Source organism: Hetaerina americana, unplaced genomic scaffold (genome assembly GCF_022747635.1).
Source record: "Hetaerina americana unplaced genomic scaffold, ioHetAmer1.1.p SCAF_3, whole genome shotgun sequence".
NCBI lineage: Eukaryota > Metazoa > Arthropoda > Insecta > Odonata > Calopterygidae > Hetaerina > Hetaerina americana.
Window position 1 is genome coordinate 53800038 of NW_027286874.1, and position 12027 is coordinate 53812064.

Genomic DNA, 12027 nt, shown 5'->3' on the forward strand with positions numbered 1-12027 from the left:
GGCTCAATTTGGACCATCAAAAACCTCCCTTTACCATAATCGTCACGAGCGAGGTCTAATTATCGAGAAATGACATTTTTCCTCGACTCTGTCATCTGTTTCCCAGCTCCCTTCATGAGCAATGTGCCTTCTTCGCGTTGAACACCCGAGTGTTTCCTGAATTTTTTTCCAGACCCCCGGGTTGAGGAAAGGGAGGCATTTCTCTGAATTTTGACCTCTAGAACCGTGAGACGGAACTCGGCGTCGAACGCGGGATCTCAAAAAGGATTCTCCGGCGGCAGAACGGGAAAGAGGTAAGGATCGGCGGAGGGATCATATCAAACGGGTGGTGGAGGGGGCGTTGACGTGGGAGAAGTAGGGAATTCCGGTGGAGGGATTCGGGGATGGAGCGCGACTGAAAAGGAAGATTCATAGCGCTAAACACGGCGGTGGGGTTTTGGGGAATTCGGGAAGAGGGGAAAAGAGATTGGGGCGGCCTGGCTGCTAGACCTTTTAGTGGGTGGGGACTTCCGGGGAATGAAAGGGACGTAGAAAGGAGTTACGGGCGTGGTGGAAAGGGGCTAAGGGTGTTGGTAGAAGGAAGGATGAGAGACACCGGGTGGATGGTGACCGCGCAGGCGGGTGACAAAGTTGCTGACGTAATGAGAGGAGGAGGTGGAGTGTGGGTGCTGGGGAGAAGAGGACCGAAAATTTCGTAGAGCCGAGACGAGTAAGGGGCTAAAGTTATTACTGAGGGAGTTTTTGCAAGGGAGACTGGAGAGTGGTAAAAGGGCGTTGAGCGATTGAGGGAATGAACTCGCCCGGAGAAAGTGATAGAAAGGGCCGGTGCAGAGTGAAAAAGTTGGAGATGAGGGAGTTCGTCAGGAAGGTGGCGAGAATTTCTTATGAGTTGCTTCACTTAATAGGAGCCAAACACTTCCGAAAGTTTCTTCGCTGCTGGAGGCATAACATTCATAAAAAGGAAAGGATGGAATTATGTAGATGCCTACTGAAACTGAATATACTACCTGGGGTAGGTTCCATTTAGTTCGTGGGTAGTGAGTTAATGTATCAGTGAAAGGAGAAATGGTATTATTATTTCATCCGATTCGTATTTAAGAGTTTTTTATTAGTGAAAACAGTTGCATATAACGTATTTATCGCACTTGAACATCCAGAAAAAGATGAATTAGGCGCGAATCATTCTATTTTTGCTTCCACTTATTTTTCTAAAGTTAGGTTACTTTACACATTACACAATGAAAATAATGATACTCTTGCGGTGTGAAAATGCATTCAATTCTATCTGTACGGAATATAAACAGAAAGTATAGTGGATTAAATACACCGAATCAGCACTCCTAATAACGTGAAAACACTGTGTACTCGTACACATAAAATTCAAACGACGTTTAATATTCATAATTTTTCATAATTACATTTACATAATACCCCGAAAGCTACCGCGAGGGCGTGTGGCGGTGGTTTTAGGTCACTATCCGTTATTGCAAGTTATTAATTTCATGTGTGCCAATAATTACAGTATCACAGTATTAAATATGCCAAATAAAACTTATTTAAATTTTATATAATGATTCCTAACATGCTCAAATAGAGACATTTCTGAAATAAGTTATATTGAAGCAAAAAAGTTGACTAACTTCCTTTTATCTCATTAAATATTATTTGGGAGAGAGTGTTACTTGATGTTTAAAATAAAAAGAGAAAATAAAACATCCACTCCTTAGTGCATTACATAGAAATAGTATGTATTTTACGTTTGAAATGGTAAAATCATAGAAAGAAATATATAACAGGACATGCGGTATATAGCATTTTCATCGAAGTCAACGGCCACCCGATTGATATCCGAAATGAAAACCGAGCATATATGAGAAATTGACTCAAAAATACTAGACGGAATAGCAAAAAATGATGCAGCATGAACTAGCTGCAGCTCTTTACAAAACCATTTCCTCATTTTTTAAGCTTCCATGCCGAAAATTTGTATAATTTTTATCTTTTTCAATAGAAATTTTTAGTGCCTGAAAGTCACTCACTCTAGTACAACTCTCAGATCCAAATGGCGTGATTACTGGAGTGAAAACACTCGTATCTAAAAAGTTTTGAGACGCTTATGAATGTATAATTTTAATTGTACTTCCAAAACCGCTAAAACAGAAAGTATTTGTTTTAATTTACTTTTTTAATTCCTTACAAAGGACTTTATTATCGTTTCCCAAAGAACGACGGAAACATTTTATTTTAATTGAGACTTAAATAAATGAACAGTCAAATTTGACTTATAATCCTCGAACTGCAGAGAATACCAAAACTTTTCTTTTGGGAAAACGGTCGATGACAAAATGTCTCTGGAAAATGAAACGCACCAGAGGGTTTGCAAAAGGTAATGAAGAGAAAAGGCGGGATATGAGCGGTCCGCTGGCCGGGGGCAAGGCTGAGAGATATACATCTAACATTTATGAAGGATGGGGAGTGTAAAGAGTGAGGGAGGAATGGAGATGGAAAGGACACAAATGGATAAAGGGGAGCAAATCACGGATTGAAGAGACATATCTCTGTTTTATCTCCTGTATATAACTAATTATACCCGTACACTCGTAAATGGAAATGCCGAGAGTTCTCAGTTTCTCATTGTCTCGTATACTGTGTCCAGGGTCATCGTCCCTCGTGAGGTGGCCAGATCCCCGGAGCACGAATATTTTGTTTTGAAAGATTTTTTTATTATCTTCAGTTGCATCTACAATGCGTGATCAGAGGATCCAGGAGGCCTACGGAAGGGGTACTCTTCTGTGGTCCTCTAGCACGTTTCGTCGAGATTAGGCCGACGCACAAAATCCTTTCAGCGATACTTACAGCGATACCTCCCGATACTTAAAGATAGAAATGACTGCCCAAACAGATGTGTATGAGTAAAGGTCCCTAAATGCGGGCAAAAATGTGATGGCTGTATCTACATATATTCTTTCTACACATACAAGTAAGCAGCATTTTAACTCCTCCCCGCGTCGAAAATGAAAAAAAAACAATTATGCTCGTTATGATATATTAAATAATTAAGGTAAATAAATTATAATCATGGCCAATACTTCTTTCATTTAATCGGACCCGGTTTCCATACCGTGTGCCTTTATTAGGGTGCTGGAGCAAATGAGCGGTCTAATGTATCAGGTGAGGGTGGGTTTAGATTTTTTGTTGTTAGTCAAGGGAGAAAAAGACGGGGAGGAATACGTGTCAACAGGCTTTCCAGCCTCAATTTGAACTCACAATTTGATAAAGAAAAAAGGAACGAGTAAGCAGAGACAAATATGTAGATGTTGACCTTCCACAACTTACAGAGTGGCCGATTGTGAAGTGGGAGAGGGAATATACATATGAGTAGAGAATGGGAAGAGAATAGAATGCCGTTACAAATCATAACTTCAACCGGGCTATTAAATATTACATATTGTGCGACAAAATACAACTTATACCCTTTGTTCATATAATATAAGATAATAGGGTCGAAATCAGTATGAATGTTTGTTTTACCAAAACTTTTTGGAGAAGTAAAATTTGCCATCGCCATTTTACTTTGTAATGACCAATGTGGGAGCGATCAGAGATCATTACACTGATGAATTCGACAAATGACACAAAATGAATATTGGAATCTATTAAATTTTTGCTTTTGTTAAGTACTACACACTAACGTACAGTACAGTACTTAACAGTACAGTTACAGTACGTTACGCCAAATTGTCGACTGTTTTAATGTCAAATATTCAAATATTTCATGCCCAACTTTTCTCACGCTTTTGATTTTGAAGCCATAGAAATTAAATTTTTCCACAAATAGGAAACGATAAAATTGGACAAGAATAAATTAAAAAACGACAGCATAGATACAAATTTCGTGTCCGGGAGTTGAGGTGTGGGAGAATTCGTGAGAGGTTTGGTCGAACATTTTGGTGATTTACGGTTCCAATTTATGGATTACGAAGTTAGCCCGGCACACATTTTGTGGCAAAAGTCCGGAAGAAGAAGCGCAAACGTGGTTGTACCACCTGATTTATTTCAAGTCTTCCTGACCCAGACTCGTTCGGGATTTCCCGGGTTATCGCCACAAAATTTAGGCCATCATAACTTTGGGATCAAAAAAGAATTCCTCCGACGGTATATCACCCATCTTCTCCAGACGCTCTTTTCAATTAAAGGAGGCCACATTCACGAAGTTAACGGCTTTATCTCTTTATTTTCTCCCAATTTCCTTCCGCTTTTCACGTTCAGGCATGTCTTTTATTCGTCTTCCCTCATTTTTGCCTCCTTTCCCGTTAGATCTTCCCCCTTAATTCAATCCCTCAACTTCCTTCCCAGTAACCGTAGGATGTCATTATTTATTTAATTTTCACCCTTTTAATTATCTTATATTCTTGGAACTGGAATAATGTTAAAAAATGAAAGCCGTTGTTTTTTTAATAGATTAACGCGTTCATAAAGCTGAAGAGTTTCCTCCAGAATTGTATGAGTTCTCCCAGGTGAAAAATGTAAATTGATTAACGCTTTATTATCTTTACTATATAAGTCATGCTGTAGAATCTTATTTCCCTGTATTTAGACTTGAAATTATTTTTCACTACCTGGACATTCTGTGTAATTCACCAGGAGCGACTGTCATGTTTCTCCCGCTGTTCTATGATTTTCTCCTCCAGTAGGAAAATACACAAGAATAAAACGGTATTCAATAACTCACTCAACTTAACTTTCTTCATGTGTTGGAGCAAAGGGCATCACACAAAGAAAGTTAAAAATCATCCGAAGATCATATTTATAATATCAATAATTTATGTGACAAGCAATATTTGCAAATGCGAAATAGTTTTAACTTAAATCTTTTGCTTCACTATCAAGTATTATTCTTCAGCTAATGGGGTTTTTAATGTCATAGCGTCAGTAATCATGCTCTCAACGCCAAAGCAATGCGAAAAATAAGGATATAATAACTTATATTTTTTTCCAGTGACTACGATTGTTAATAAAATTTTGTTTACTTTAAGATAAGTTTACTTTAAATCCGAAGGGCGCGAGCATTTTCTTTCCTTTGGCTTGCCAAAAAAGTGACATTTTGGAACACGAATTCGTGAGACTGTAATTTATATAGAAAGCATTATATCCTATAATTTTAATACCTATATCTTACCCAACAATTTGATAATGATACATGTTACCAAGATAATGGTCCGTTAACTGAAATAAGTGTGGCAATCTAACAAATGACTTCACTTTATCATAATGAAGGTTAAAAATTTCCGCCAAAGAATATCTGGTATCATTTCTTCAATTTTTTTACCATGGTACTCGGATTTATCTAGGATTTTAGATTACACATATATATTGAAGAATCGCTTTAAATGCCTGTAATGCATTTGTATTATGTTTTTTGACCCGACCTTTTCCTATTCAATTAGGACATTCGTGGATACAACTTGAAATTAACAAGCAAAGAGAATCGTTAATAGGCGTGTAGAATGGTGGTCCGATTTTCAATAATAACCATCATTGATCGATGTCATAGCATAAGATCGCAGGGAATGCCAAATGAAAATTAACTGAGAAGATCAATATTTATATTCTATGCAATATAGAGACCCGATAGAATATTTCTAAGAGTTCAGAGGTATAGTTTAATTTTTCACAGAACATGTTGACAAGTGACGGAAGAATTGCCTTAAATGGAAGAGCGGATATTTTTCATTTACGTGGAAGAATGGAAGGTGATTAAAAGTGCCATGTAATTTCTCCAATAATTAATTAACATGAGACAGTGTACTATTTTATTTATGTTTTTTAGGGTTTTTATGTCAATAGTTTTTCAGTCGTGAATATCAGGAATACGAACGGCGAAGCAAAAATAAATACATGTTTTGACGTAGGTCTCCTAAATAAGTCTCGAAAGAAACCATGAAACACGATTATAGTAAATAAAAAGATTTTTGAAAGTGTTTCCGGAGATAACATTGTGACAGAAAATATAATTCAAATTCCCTTGGACTCGGGAATTGAGAAAAGAGATATAGATGAAAAATGAACTGAATAAATATACTTTCGCCGCCATTCGAGCCAGCATTTTATGACATGTTTTCTTCTTCTCCTAGAACGATTTCGACTTTTCCTGTTTACCAAAGGTTTTCATGAATGAAAATCACCTAAATACAATTATTTTCCAATTTTTCAAAGTCTCTCAACTAGAGATTTATGGATAATTTTTAAGCGAGTCCTTCTACGATAGATGCATTGAATTTATTTATGAATTAAATGTATGCTATTTGCCTTTGTTTTTTGCTTTTGCTATAAATACCTCGCGATCCACCAAAAAGTGTTTGGTTGGGGGTGCAAGCACCAGCTGGGAAGGGTAGGTGAAAAAAAAGGATACGGGAGAGGAAGGCAAAAGGGAAAAATATTCATTAAACAACTATCAAATAACGTGGAAATTTGTATACATGATGAAGGAAGAGTTAATTCAAGACAAGGATTAGTTCACGTAATAAATTAGTTATTTGCTATGGGAAAAAAGGGAATAAAAATGAACCAAAACCATTAATACGTGAGCCTTAAGTCATGTGTAAACAGTTCTAATTGGGTTTCACATGAGCGGCTTTTCCCGAATCCGCTACGGTTGCTACTCAAAAAGTTAATGCTATCAAGGCGTCTCACTATTGAACTCACAATAAAGTGTTCCAAAATCCCGCAAAAGTACAAGAAATGAGAGAAACTGGTCAGTAATTAATGGGGTCCTCCCAGTCACCTTTTTCAAAAATAGGCGCCATCTGCGGGGCTTTCCTAATCTTAAGGACCTTGCTCTCCGCGAGAGATTCTCTAAACATAACTTCGAGGTACGGGGCGATGTTAGGAGTCAAATATTTCAACACCCCAGCCGGTACATTTTCGAGGCTCGCGGAGTTGTTGGTTTTAACCTCTTTGAGTAATTTGATTATCCCTTGTCCCTCCGCTGTGAAATTTGCCATTTGTCATTTATTCTTGTGGAGTAGAAAAATTTTGGCAAGTTGTACCTCGAAAATAAATAAAATATTGCTTCAATTTCAAGTGAGATTTCCATGAAAGATACAGAAATATTAGATTATGCTGTTTACTTTAGGGTTAATCAAATAGAACCCCAATGGCGGAGTCATTTGCTGATGATCATCAAAATCCACCCGATTTCCGGCATAAATATTATTCGCCTTGAATTCCCCGTGAATTTTTGGGGAAGTGAGAAATATTTCTTCTTATTTATTCATTTTTATCAATGAGGAAATTTTATTGAAACTTTAAACATATACTTTGCCTCCGTAAAGCAGAATATTTGACAAAATATCTTTTAAATTATTAATGCATTATTTTCAGTGCTCCATTCAAACCTTAATTATCCAAGTATCAAGCTTTAATTATCAAATATCAAGCTTTCCAATCTATTTTTTGCTTCTTTCCTTTCATCATCGGTACGTTATCAGTGATAAGAGGACTAATGATGCAAAAGTTTGTCTTGGAAATTTTCGGCTTCAGATGAAGGGATTCTCTTGTTTTTTTAATAATTTGAAACAAAAAATCACGGTGCATTGCCAGAAAAAAGAGAAAAAGCAAGAGAATTGGTCGTCTAGAAGTAAAAATGTACAAGGAATATATAATATTGCAATATAATTTTACTAATTGAAAGAGCGGTTTTGGATTTTTACAAATGTTTATACGTTTTTACTTACTTCTTCAAGTTTTAATGGGATGCATATCTGGTATCAATGAAAAAAGGTTTAATAATGACAAACGTGCATCTCTCTTTCAGCATGCCAATATGTACTTGGAAACGGAATACATCAATATAAATATTAAACGAAACATTAAAACAATTAGTTCTAAAAATTGTCGTCAATATTTATTTGTACCTTTCTTGTATGTAAAAGGAATCATCTTACAGGGCAAAAAATAGTTTCCTGTTGCGCTAGCCTGAAAATTATCTGATTATATTATTGCCTTTATAAATCTGTGAATTCAAAATAAAAAAGATTTAGAGACATTATTTTTCTTGAAAGAAAATCAATTAATAATCGCAGAATTTTTTTCTTATCACCATTGGGAAGGTAAAAAATCGTAGTTAATTTAGGGACTCATTTTTTTAGATGCTATGGTACGTCCTAGGAATAGGACTGTTAATAACAGTGCTACTTTGGAAGAATATAAAATTACCAATTTACTGGAGATATCTGAGACAAATATGTAGTTAAGATTATGTGGCAAAGAAGAAGACTGGAGAAAAACAAGCCGTCAAAACCATACCCATTCTAATAACGGTACAAGACAGCAAAGAATTTTGTATTTTTCTTTCATTTACGGCTCTTAAATCATCATATCTCGACAGCCGCTACCAAAGTCACCTTGTGAAGAGATGCTAGAACACCAATCAAGAAAAAGCGTAACAATAAAAAAGGACTTCTCTTTGGTCTAGGGACCAACCTCTATTTGTCGTTTGTATCGCAAACGACAGGTCGAGAATTGAAGTTATAATTGGAATTTTAATTGAGGTGTTTTCTGAATGACTCCAAATTAAGGACCAAAGGACACCTGGAAAATCCCACCGACCTAATTGAACTACGAATTACAGAATTGGAAACGAGTACAAAATATCAACTGAACTGATCTGATCCCCTCAATTACTTCGAATATTTCGAGCATTAGTAATCGATTGGTCTAAGTCATTTCGCTGCATTTACCCAAGCAACGAAGATCGATTCTCCATAGAACCACTATGACTGAACCGAGAATGGCACCCATGAAATTCATTCAATCCGGCTATCGTGGACATTGACGACCGGAGTAGGCAACTTCGATGCTAAATGGCTTTCACAGGCAATTTTTGTCACCTACTAAAATAGTTAAAACCTATCTTCGAGAATAAATATTGATGCGTTAATATTCACTCAATTAAATACCGTAGGGAAATTGGTTTACCCCCATAGACTTACCGATATAAATTCCCATCGGTTTAACCACTAAAACCTTCGAAGTATTCCTATAAATTCATCATCCCCCAACAGAAATTGGTGATGCATACAAAAATAAGAAAAAATATTTCCCTCTGTCGTTCTATGCACAAGTATAAGCAAAGTTTAATGCGTTTACCAAAATATGAAACATCCCTTATATTGAACACAAAAAAATTTTTATCACAGCATGCATGTCTTACTAATATTTCTCGATCCAAAGGTGATACTACTTACTACGATTGGCTCCGTTTAAAATTCTATTAGGTTTTTCACTCGGCCGATAACCCTAAGCTAGTTTCATCTCCACCTAAGGCAAAGGTCCTGCATTGCCCATGAAAGACCTGCATGGCCCATAAAGCCTTTGAGCGGCACGGGGTGATTGCACGCCAGGCAACACATTTGATAAGTGTTGCTAATAATTAATTTCAAACAGAAACATAAAATGATTTTAAGAACCTTTTCGACAGCTTTTGATGATTCAATGTCGTATAATTCTTCGTGCATGATGGACGAGGTGATGTTTTTAAGAGAGACAACAAAATAAGAGTATGATCGTATTAATCGCGGAATAAATTTATCAGTTGGAATATTTTAAATGAAAATATTAATTTTATACGAGCATTCAGTAGAATCGGAATCTCCTTTACCTCCTATTGGCCCAATGGCGGTGAAACAGAAGGTTTTTAGGGAATGAATTGTTTCATGAACATTAATATAACCTGGAAAAAGAGAGGTATTCGTCGTAATTTCAGTGAAAGAACTCGTGAATTCTGTATGTCAAACACGTTTTTTAATTTTAGAAGAACAAGAGTGCAGTTCATAAAATTAAACATTCTTTTTCTGATTAATTTTTGAAAAAATACACAACATATCACACATTTTTGAGTTAGTAATAACAGAAAGTAGAATAGCTGAAAACTCATAATACCAGTAAATTGATTGCGAATACATTTATCAATCGAAAATCGATAAGTTGGAGTGTATATATATTAGCTGAAATATCTATTAGTCGAAATAAAAAATTCTATCGACGTACATTTAGCTTTAATTAGGAACGGATAATTATTTAGTTAGAATCATAAATTTGTTTTAATATTATGTGTGAAAAGAAAGGGTAAAGAGTTGAGGAATATAGTTTTCTCAGATAGTAAGGTGACTTCTTTCAATGAGCATTACATTATTTCTTCCATATTGAGTTGAATATACCCCCAAGCCTGTTTTTTTATTAAAAATGATACTGAATTTTATGCTCATGGCTAACTGGTGCTACAGAAAATTTACATAAATCAATGAATGAATGTGAAAATAGACACGACACTAGATAGTATACTAGCAAATTAGGCTTAAAAGTGGTGGCATATAAATCGCTCAAAACTTGTGAATAAAATAATGCTTGATTAAAAATCACAAAAAACTTCCATACTCAGGAGTATCATATTTCTGAAAACACGAATGGAGTGGCCGTTATGATTTAAATTTTATTATGTGCACTTGCCTTTGAAGGGCTCATGACGATGCTATTTGTAGCTGCGAGTATATTCAATCGCAGAGCCTTTTAGTCTATCACGTACAACTTATTCTGTGTAAGAGTAGATAGCTAGAGTAGACTTAATAGATACATTTACTATTTAGCCTACTGCGTCGTGTAAACGCGTACAATATCGGGTAAATGCCTTTAAGCAAAAACTATCCTGTCTATCGTTTATTTACCCTCATTTATTAAATTGAATTCATTGAATTATACTGAGTGGTGACTAATTTAATACCTCCAATCAATTTTTTAAATTACTAAATGAGTGGTGTTCGCGTGAAATATGCGCTCGCAACTTAATTAGTATTGCAGAAATTCGAGCATACCGTACATATAATTACGCGCATTCGGACAGGGGGATAAAATTGGAATTCACTCCACTCGGACGCTTAATTTTAAGATACTCCTATCATTACACATTTACGTAGAAACTCACTCACTTCATGCCCTCTTAGCGTCGGGTGTGGTAACCATTGGGACCGATCACTTTGGGCCAATCCTTAAACGAAAGCTGTGCATTAAAAACCGGATCGGGTGCGGAAAAAATCTCACAAACATTCCGGGCATAATTGCAAATGTCGCAGAGATCTTAAAACTCGTGAACGGAGTAGAAAATCATCCGAGACCGATGAAAAATTTTCCCATTCCGTGCAATGATGTGAGATTATGCGAAATTGACTCACGGCACGCGAAATGACTCGAGAGAGCTCTGAAGGGAGAGGGAGACCAATAAGAGATGAAAGACGCGGAGGGAAGAGCTTCAATGGGGGTGAGATTGGGCGTGGTGGGGTGTGAGGAATGGCAGGGGTGGTGGAGAAGGAGATATATAGCATGACAGAAATTGGGCTTGATGGAGATTTAGAAGGGAAGACGTCCAAGGGGGTTTGGGGAAGATGATGGGAAGGGAAAGGATGATGGATGCGTAGAACGAAGGTGAAGGAGAGAATCGCCCGGGATGGGTGGAGTGAGGGAGGATGCAGGGGGTCCTCGGCAGGGGAGAGAAACGGAAGGAATTAGCGGGAGAAGGAAGTGCAAGAGGGGAGTAAGTCGAGAAGAAAATTGATTTCCTCGAGCAGGGCGGGAGGATGCACGGAGAGGGGAGAAGAGACATCTACATCTTAATAGTGTTCCAGCGTGCCGCCGTCGGAGCGTGAGACGGGGCTAAAATAGTTGGAGTTTTAAGGCAATATTCTCCGGCCGGGTTCACGTTAATTTGATAATTATTTACCGTAGTCCTGCGGTTTCCAAATTGTACGTACTTTTCGACTCCAAGTGGAGGCGGCGAATTTCGGCGAACCGGGCGTCAGAAAAGTATTGAAGTTTAACTTAGGTGAATTTAAGCCTTTCAGAAAGCTACTACAGCTACTGTATGTTATACTCGTGACTCGGGGAATTATTAGGAATCCACACCATATTGGTTGATTGGACCTTTGGAATGAAGAAAGGAGAAAAGATTTCAGCACTAATATTTTCATACACTGT